This window comes from Nestor notabilis, unplaced genomic scaffold, assembly GCF_000696875.1.
Source record: "Nestor notabilis isolate BGI_N333 unplaced genomic scaffold, ASM69687v1 scaffold33203, whole genome shotgun sequence".
NCBI classification, from domain to species: Eukaryota; Metazoa; Chordata; class Aves; order Psittaciformes; family Psittacidae; genus Nestor; species Nestor notabilis.
In genome coordinates this window covers 26,792-36,232 of record NW_009922947.1, presented here as the reverse complement: position 1 = coordinate 36,232, position 9,441 = coordinate 26,792, and positions in this window count along the sequence as shown.

The window sequence follows — 9,441 nt, the reverse complement described above, 5'->3', positions numbered from 1 at the left end:
ACACATAAAATGCATTAGTGGCACTACTCAGTCTATTCTGCCTGCCTTTTCCTGGAAGTTTATTCTTACATAGACTTTGTCTTCTCAACCCTTGTTTCTTCTCATAGACTACTTTTGTGACTGTTCCAAGTACTTTCCAACCAGGGAAAGGCATATAATACAATATGCATTTCAAATGTTGATGCATAATTGTAGGAATAGTATTTGTGATGCTAAATGGATGTCTCAAAAGCATGGTTAAAAGGATGGAAAAAAGAACATGTTCCTGTGTTTCTAGTTCAGGGTTCTAATTTTACATCTACTTTATCTTTCACAAAGGAGTTCTGGGTGGGGAGAATATGCTATGACTTAGACTCTGTTATTTTTACAGTTAATAAAATTTCTCATCTGCAACCAGATCTCTAAAACCAGACTGTAAGTTTGTTCTCATCACTATTGTTAAACATGGGAACACATTATTTTATCACTTGACTACACATTTCCTTTTCTTTCAAAGAGAAGATTGGTCAGATAAAAGAATCTTCAAGTAGCTTTTGGCGTTTACAGAAGCAAGTATTATGAGCAGTAATCCTTGTGTGTCTTCTTTGGAACCTTGGATTATTCTGCCAGGTGGCTGCTGTGCTGGCATAATGGCCATTGGTGAGTCAGTCAGTTTTCAGCATAACCCTGGACTTGCAGGTCAATGCCATGACTAAGCACAGTCTGTCATAGTCAGCAGAGGACTAGTAAAAATTGGACAGGCAACGTTGGCACTGGAGTGCATAATAAGAATATAAAAGAATAAAAGGAATGACAACTCTGTTTCCCCTGTTAACGTCTCAGCAAATAGTTATAACAAAATGCATTTAAAATGTGTTAAACTTACAATTTAGTTAATCATCAGATATGCTGTTCTGTATTAAAGCTGCCTTATTGTACTCCACTGCACATGTGATCAGATCCTGCAGATAGTTAACCTTGTTCTTCAGTAATTTCAAAAGGTTACTTACATACTTACAGCTAAGCACTTGCTGGGCCAGGCATGTCAAGTGCTCAAGGACTTTATTTCACTCCTCTTGTCTTACAGATACCACTTATGGTGGAGATACAGTCATGTTTACAGGACTGACTTCAAACATGGCTGAGAAGTTGTTGAAGTACAGCATGGTTTAACAAATACTTACCCAAAGGCAGCTTTTTATAGCAGAAACACTTGGGGTTTTTTTCTCTTCCCAGTCTTCCTCTGGGAACAGCATCTGGCTGAGGTTTCTTTTCCTTATTTCTTTATTGGTCTTAGTCTGAAAACTGCATCCCTGTTAGGAGGCAGGACTAACTTGAACCACATTAAATCAGCTGAGATCATACCCTTTTATCTCCAGTGGAGGTAAACCCATAGTGAATGAGAAATTCTAGCCCCTACTTTCTTTCCTGTAACATCCTTATATTGGTTTGTTTTCATACATAATACAACAGAACTTACTTTTGATTATTGTAATTAGTAGTCTCAACATCTGTGATTTAGTTTCCAATCTAGTAAGCTTTGAAGATTAATTTATGGCATACAGATTAAAATAAGACATAAAACCAGCATTTTTTTCTATGATGATATTGTGGCTTCAAGGGGTTGAAAATACTGTGATGATAGTTTTGCATAGTACTGGGCGTTGGAATCCTTTTCACTTACTGGCCAACACTTTGGAGTTGACCTGACAAGTTCTTCAGTATTTGAAACTACTGCAGGGGAAAAAGAAAAGGCAAATGTCCTTGCTTTTATGGCTCTGAAGATAATATGAAAGTGTAAACCAATACAGTGTTATTTTCCTGATTTAGCAAGTCCATTTCCCATTGATGTTCCCTTTCTCTATGTGTGATACTTCTAGCGATGAGAAATTGGTACGAATAAACCATATTAGATAAAGGCACTTCTGGAAGACAATGTGAAGACTGGAAGTAAGGTATGAAAGCATCAGGAAGCAGCAATGAGGATAGGAGCTTAGGAGGAGGAGTACAGCTTTTGTAGAAATCTGTGGCTTTCTGTGGAAAAAAGGAATTGGTAGATATGAGCAGTGTTTTTGAATTAAAAGTTAAATCTGTGGGCACTTGTAAAGTATTTTGAAAATGACTCGATGCTTCTGCAGTGATTTTTGTATAAGACAGTTATGTGACTGAAAAGACTGTAAGGAGTATAGTTAAGTTGAAATATTTTATATGCAGATAAAACACTGGATGGGTATAAGGACAACTGCTACACAAATCACATAGCTGATTCCAGATTAACTTCAGAGTTCAGGTGCAGTTTTGCAACTGGCTGTATTACTGCTTGTGTGTACAACTATCGGTTGAAAAGGTGATAAAAGGATAAAGGAATAAATAGCAAAATAGTTTGGTATTACTCAAGATTTAGGGTTTGGTTGGTTTTTTTTTTCCTTTCAGGTAAAGTCAGCAATATGGGCAGAAGTAATGCCTGTTACTAGACCAACTTGCGTTGTTGGAAAGGGGTAGGTGAGCTTTCAGGTCTGTGAGCCTCTTTCAGGTTTGAATTAGAAACAACAGAATACAAAACAATACTGAAAATAATTGGTGCAGGATTTTTATAGTACTTCTGTTAAGCATATTAACCCACCAGGCATCATGCATATGTCATTAGAAGGTGATGAAGGCTCTCACAGAAGTACTGTTTTAAAGGCATCTTCCTATTTCTAATTTAAACACTTCAAAATGGCAGTGCTGTCATGGTAGCTGCTACGTAACCCTGGGAGTGAACAGCATGTGCTCTCCAAAGTCAAACAAGTTTCACTTTGAGGATCTATATCATTATTTTCATAAGTGTTGGATATGTAATTTAGTCCCCTTGGCTGCTCAGACAAAGAGCTACAAGGAAAAAGGTTGCTCTGTGAACTGAAAAGGAAGAAAATTCTTTCAATAACGTCCTTGGGGAACAGGAATATTTGGACTAGACTGAAGGCTGCAAGTAATGATAAGGACTAATAAAACATGTATGTTGCGTAGGAGGAAAAGAAAAGTTGATTCTCTTTTATGATAAAAAAATGCAAGTCTTCTGGTTTCGTTATGTGTCTCTGCCAGTCTTGTGAATATAGTGTTTCAAATTAGTAGCTCCTGAGGAAAATTACATTCCTCCTGGAAATACCTGCTGATAATTGCATGACTAACATGGAGTGTGGTGCATTTTGAAAACTTCAGGTTATTGCTCAAAAGGAGCAGTTGTGGGAGTTGCCTGTGCTCTGAAGCTGTTTTATGCAGTGTTTGCATGGAAGATGAATTGTTGTTATAGTTACTGCCAATGGGTGGTGTTTTCCAGGTCTACTCTGAAGCCTAACAACATTCAGAATTCTAACAAAAACTAGGATACGGTTTTGTTCGTTTTTTTAATTGCAAATGTTAATCATAATCTACCCTCTGTTTGGTTCCAAACTTTATGCATGACTGAATGTGACCCAAAATACAGGTATCAGATTAGGTTCTAGCCCTGCTAGTATCATCCATTTGCAACGCAGTGTTTCTTATCCAGCACTTCAAGATCCTGTGCACGTAGCAGCACATGCTCCACTGACTTTCTTCTCTTAACAGTGATTCAACTTGACAGGTCTTTTCTGCTGGGGCATGAACTGTCTGGCTATGCTTAATTTTTCCATATTCTTTCTTGCATTAGAATGGTGTCAGGATAGACATCTCTGTATAGAGATGGGGCCATCCAAGTTTGAAGACAGTACTGTCTGATTTTATTTCTACTGAATTTGATAGCAAAGGTCCCATAATTTCGATTTGGATAAATGTAGCCAAAAATGTAGATAAATGTGAGTTGGAGTTGTTAAAGTAGTAGTTTTTTTAATGTTGTTTAGCTAGTGGAAGAGGTGACTATAAATCTTTATTTGATAGTTTTCTAGAATTGATAGTTTGGATATAGCACCCAATGCACAGGACAGGGCCTGAGATCCTGCTGTGTGTTTGTAGAAGCTGAAGGGCAGGCTTTGGAAGACCTGTGAAAAGAATGTGCTGCAAAATCAGAGTCTGGCTTTCTAGTAGGTTTTAAAACAAAACACAAAAATCCCCCTCCAAATCGGAACTGTTAATACAGTGAAACTCAACTAATTCTTATTCTGTTAATTTTTTATTTTTAATAATCATGTGCTTAAATATAATTTGCTTTTAAATAGAAAATGTCTTTAAATGCAAACTGAAGTAAATGTAGAATTGAATGATTGTCAGAGGATGTACTGTGGCTAGTCTGGAGCAGTGCATGTACAACGTGGCCGGCTTGTGGGTGCCCCTTACAGACCTGAGGAGCTATAAGAGCCAGCTTTCAGTGGAGGCAGGCTTCTGAGACTGTCCTGTATCCAGATACCAATTTTTCACAAAAGTGTATAGAAACTTTGTACAGGAACTTCTTCCCCTTTTGTGAAGGAGTGTTAAAACTGATCAACAGATTCAAATGTTGGGGGAGAAGGCAGAAATGACAAAAATTGTATGTCAGTACCCCTCTCTCTCTCTAATAAGCTTTGTTTCCTTAGGAAACCAGGCTAAGAGGCATGTCCTCATTTCAGCTTTGGTTTTTTTGCATTGCAAATGTGGAGCTTTGCTCCAAGAAGACCTCATTGTATTCATAATCTTCAGTGTGGTGTGGAGAGCCTTAGGGAATTTTTCTTCAGCCTAACATCCTGGAGGATAATGAGGAATGGGAGCAGGAAGATTTTTTTTGTAACTGGGAGTTACACAGGGAGTGGAATAGTGCCAGTGGAACTGAAAGACTTACTTTGGGAATGTGCTCCAGGATCACCACCCTTACAAGCCTCTCGCATGCTCTGAAGGAAATAAGATCAGCCAGTTGGGTTAGTTATACTTAATGTGGGGAGTCGCTGAATAAATGTGAAAATGAAGGAGATCTAATGGTAATGATGCTCATGGTTTAAGAAATAGTAAAGGGGAAAAATAGGCACCGCAGATGTTTAGTTAGGTTTCACATGCTTCATTGCAGGGAAGATCAAACAATAATAATGTAGGACAAGAGGCATACTTCTGTATCTGTCAAATAGTGCAAATAACTACCCTTACAGTTTTAACTCCTCAGAGCAAATGCAAAGCGTAAAAAACGCTGTTGTCAGCTTCTGAGAATGAAGGACCACTTGCCCTGGTAAGCAGGTTTATAAAAGATGTGAACAGGGTTGTCTTGTGCTGGAAAGAAAACCCAGCTGTGTCCAAATTGGAACTCGTATGAAATCACTTTTGAAAAAGCAGTGTCTGTTACATGGCAGTGAGATACTGGATCATGTAGTGCAAAGAACAAATGCATATTGCTTATGCTTAAGTATGAATAAAAATATGAAAACAACTTTCAAAACTGTATTAATCTTATAGGCTTGTAAAACATTGAAAATCCTTTCTAGGGTAGCTGTAGTGCATATGCTTCTTTACATGGGTACAACAGCTTCCTGTAAAGCTACCATGGTTTTTTAATTAAAAAAAATACATTTAGTCATCAACCCTTGTAATAGATAAAGATCATTGATGTGAAATGAGATTTGTAACTCTTCACACTGAAGATAGAGACATCACATTATTAGCATGCTTCTACAGCTTCTTATCCGAAGGCAGGTAAGAATTCTGCAGGCATTGCTGTTCTAGGTGCTCTTTTCATGCAGGCACCCACTTCTTAAGTTTTACGAAACATGGGACCAACATAAGCCTGGCAGAAGAGCTGTAGCGTGTCAAGGAATTCATACAAAAGGATCAAATTTGTTCATTTCAGTCAAAATGAATAATCATGTTTGCTGTTACATTAATATATTTTATTGCCATTTTAAATACAGAATTTCTTATTCTCCTTGTCTTGGTGTCTTTACACCGTGTGTATGGACACTGTATTTTTTTCTATTATTTCTAGTATTTCAGGACTGTAGTAAGATAGAGAACCTGGTTCAGGGATTAATTCTCCCCCCAACCCCTCCCCCTCTGCCCTTTTTTCATTCAGAGTCTGAGCAGGCACCTACATGCTTGGGTTTCCCTTAGGATAAACTGTGCCTACACTGACATTAATAGAAAGTGATGTTGAGGAAGAAAACTTGTAGTTCCTCAGAATTGACAAATCAATTAGATCTACTTATTTGGCATAATTTTACTAGCATTAAAGTACTTGTAATTTACTAGTATTCTGAGATGCTACCGGGTTCAAATATAAGAACATTTTATTTCAGGAAGGAATTTTTTTATGTGTTCCCTGTGGAAAAGATGACAGAGTTTGGTCTAAAATTTTCCAAAGTGCTGATGTTGAGTGCCCAGTTGCTGGGAAGGATTCCTTTAGGTAATATGATGGTCCCTGAAAACAAAATTGCTGCTTTCAATTTATCAGTTATTTTAGTGTTGACTTTTTTTTATTATTATTCTTGAATAAAAATAATAATTCTTGGAAGTTAGTCACCTAGAGCCTCTCTTGGCAGGGGCTATTTTTAGGCTTTTTCCTGTGTAAAACACTATTGACCTTAAACATAGACTCACAGAAATGTTTGGGTTGGAAAGGACCTTAAGATCATCCAGTTCCAAACCCCTGCCATGGGCAGGGACGCCTCACACTGGACCATGTCACCCAAGGCTCTGTCCAACCCTGCCTTGGACACTGCCAGGGATGGAGCTTTCACCACTTCTTTGGGCAACATACCAGTACTGTATCTCTTGCAGTGTTAATAGAAAGCTCTGTCACCATCACTAGAAACTGCCTGGATTGGCTTATAGTTGACAAAAAAAACCCTCAAAACAAAACATGGAAGCTTTCCTTTAATCTACAGTATTACAAAGTATTTTGCAGAGGTGCAAAAGGGTAGCAGGAAGGCCTGCCTGACCTGCTTTGATTTTATTCACTGAAGGGGTATTTCATGATTTGATGCTGGCAAAGGTCAGCTGTTACATTTCAGGTGTAAAAGCTGATCTGAGGGTGGGTTGTCTTTTCTTTGGTTTTTTCTTGGAAGGATATCGGTGAGAGGAAAGCAGAAAAAATTCAATATAAAGAATTTTGTGTCCTCCTTTCAGGTCTTTTTAGTTCTGTCTTGAAGTATTGATGTGTTACTGCGTTTGTGGACTGCCGTGGCAGTAAGTAGCAAGCTCATTCACATGACAGCCAATCAGTTCTCCTTTGCAGTGCAAAGTCCCATCAGTCCCTCTAATTTTTTCCAGTATATTTTTGTAATAAGCTGCCTTTTTTCCCAGGAAACAACTATAATTGTCTTTTACAGTTGCAGGAATCTGCCTGCAACAGTATGTTAATATTTTTCCTAATTACTTTTTCCATCTCTTCTTTTTGTATTTTGTAGGGTATTTCTCTCACTGGAAAATAATTGCTATATAGTATGTAGTCTGGCTCTTCTTGAATTTTGCCACTGTATATGTGAATCAGTTCACGGGCAGTGTCCCCCAGTGGCTGCTTTTCCTCCTCTGGCATTTTTTAAGAACTCTTTGATTGCCAGCAGAGGTTCTGTGGCACAGGTAAGATTTGTGGATGCTAACAAACACCATTGACCTTGGCTGCCTGCTGGCTGGTTTTCATTCCATAGACCTGCAGGTCATCTCTTGAGTGAATGTGTGAAAACTATGGCTGTTGGTAAGGGCATGGTGAGTTTTTAGCGTGTGTTGGAAAAAGCCATTAACTGCTCAGTGCTGGAGAGGAGACCTGCAGCAGAAGTGGGTAATTGGGAAGTATGGAAGCAGTTGTCACTGATGTTAGGCACAGGTACCGTCCTTGAAAACAGAGATGACTTGTTCTGTAGCATTATCGAAATGGATGGTTGCTAGATACTCTTCTTCCCCTGTTTCTGTCTCCAGTGGCAGATGTCTTTGTTCCTTCAAGAGCCTCGGTCAGACAGGTAACAATGCAGCATTTTCGTACAGAGGAAATGCCTGCTACAGGATGGTTTGCACACTTGCAGCTTTTCTCAAGAGCATGGAATGTGTGAAGGCAAATATTCTGATGCGTGTGATGAGGAATGCTCCACACTGCCCACTGTATTTGACTGTCCTCAGATTTCCTCCTAGATTCCTGTGCCTCTATAACTTAAATCATTTTTACAAGAAAGCCCTAAATTCCGTGCATGCAGGTCATCTTGTTCATACAACCTGTTCATAAAACTTGCTTGTAAAAACGTCGGGAAGATTTAGTAACTAAATACGTGTACATTCCTTTGCAGAGCTGTAGCTTCAAAACTGCATTTCAGAGTTTCAGGAGTTTCCTGGTGTCATTTTGATCCCCTACATAAACTTAGAAGATGTCCAAGCTCTTCTAAACCCCTAAGTTTTGGGTAGCAGCAAGAGGAAGGCTTGCCTTGGGCTGGCTGCAGTGGTTCCTGCTCCAGCTGCTGCTGCGTGATTTGTGTGTGCCTTCTGCCACTGCAGTAGGGTTGGCTCAGCTGTTTGTACAGCATTTGCTGAGTAGCTGCAAATGCGTTTGTTTAAAACCAGAGACTCTAAGTAACCAAACGTTGATGTCCTTCCCATTAGTAAACCGAGGCCCTGTGTTTTGGTACTAACTCTGTAGTTTGAAATCAACATAATTTGACCCTCAGAAAATAAACTTTATTTTGGCTTTACCTTCCTAGCGAATTCTTACTGTTTGGGATAAAACCCTTCAGCTTTACCTTCCTAGCAAATTCTTACTGTTTGGGATAAAACCCTTTCTTGGAAGGGGAAAGGGAAAATTAGTTGGTATTCCTCCTACCAACTGGTAAGAGACAAGTTAAGCAGCTTTGTTTCATTCCAAAATAAAAATCTGAAGTCTGGGAATTATTTAGGAATTGTTTTCCCCTTCAAGATGTCAGAAATCTTTCTGTGTGGAAGAGTTTGAACGCCATTTACATTGCTGTTGAGACTTCCAGACAGACAGTTTGTGCTCAGTGCATGTAGCCACCCCCCAGGGCTGTTTGCAACACAGCACAAGAGTTGTTGCTTTGTCTGTCAACACTTCTTATCCTGTTCCTCCTGCGCTCTGTAGCACTTACCAGAAATTCTCGGGTGCTTGTGGTCTGACTATTTCTTCACAGTAAGCAGATGTGCTGGTATCGATCAGGGGAGCCTAAAGTTTAAAAATTCTCACAGTGCTGACAGTAGAACACAAACTTTTTTATTGCATGTGAGAGCAAAAATTGGCCTTCTCTATTCTTCTGAATCGCAGGTGAGATTTATAGAAGATTGGAATGGGTAGAGTTTCACAAATTATAACTGGTAACAAAATGTCAAAGAAGTGGATTTTAGTTAAATCTGGATAAATGTTAAGTTAGGTCATGAAAAAGTGTTCCAGCTCTACGTAAGAGGACTTGGATATTCACTGGAGAAAGGGCAATAAAAATTGCCTTGATTCGCAGGGAAGGTGGTGAGAGAGTTGAGCGCTGAAACAAGTGAATGAAGGAACTTGTGGATTTGTCTTCATTACTGGTACATGAATGCATTACGGATATGTTAAATGTT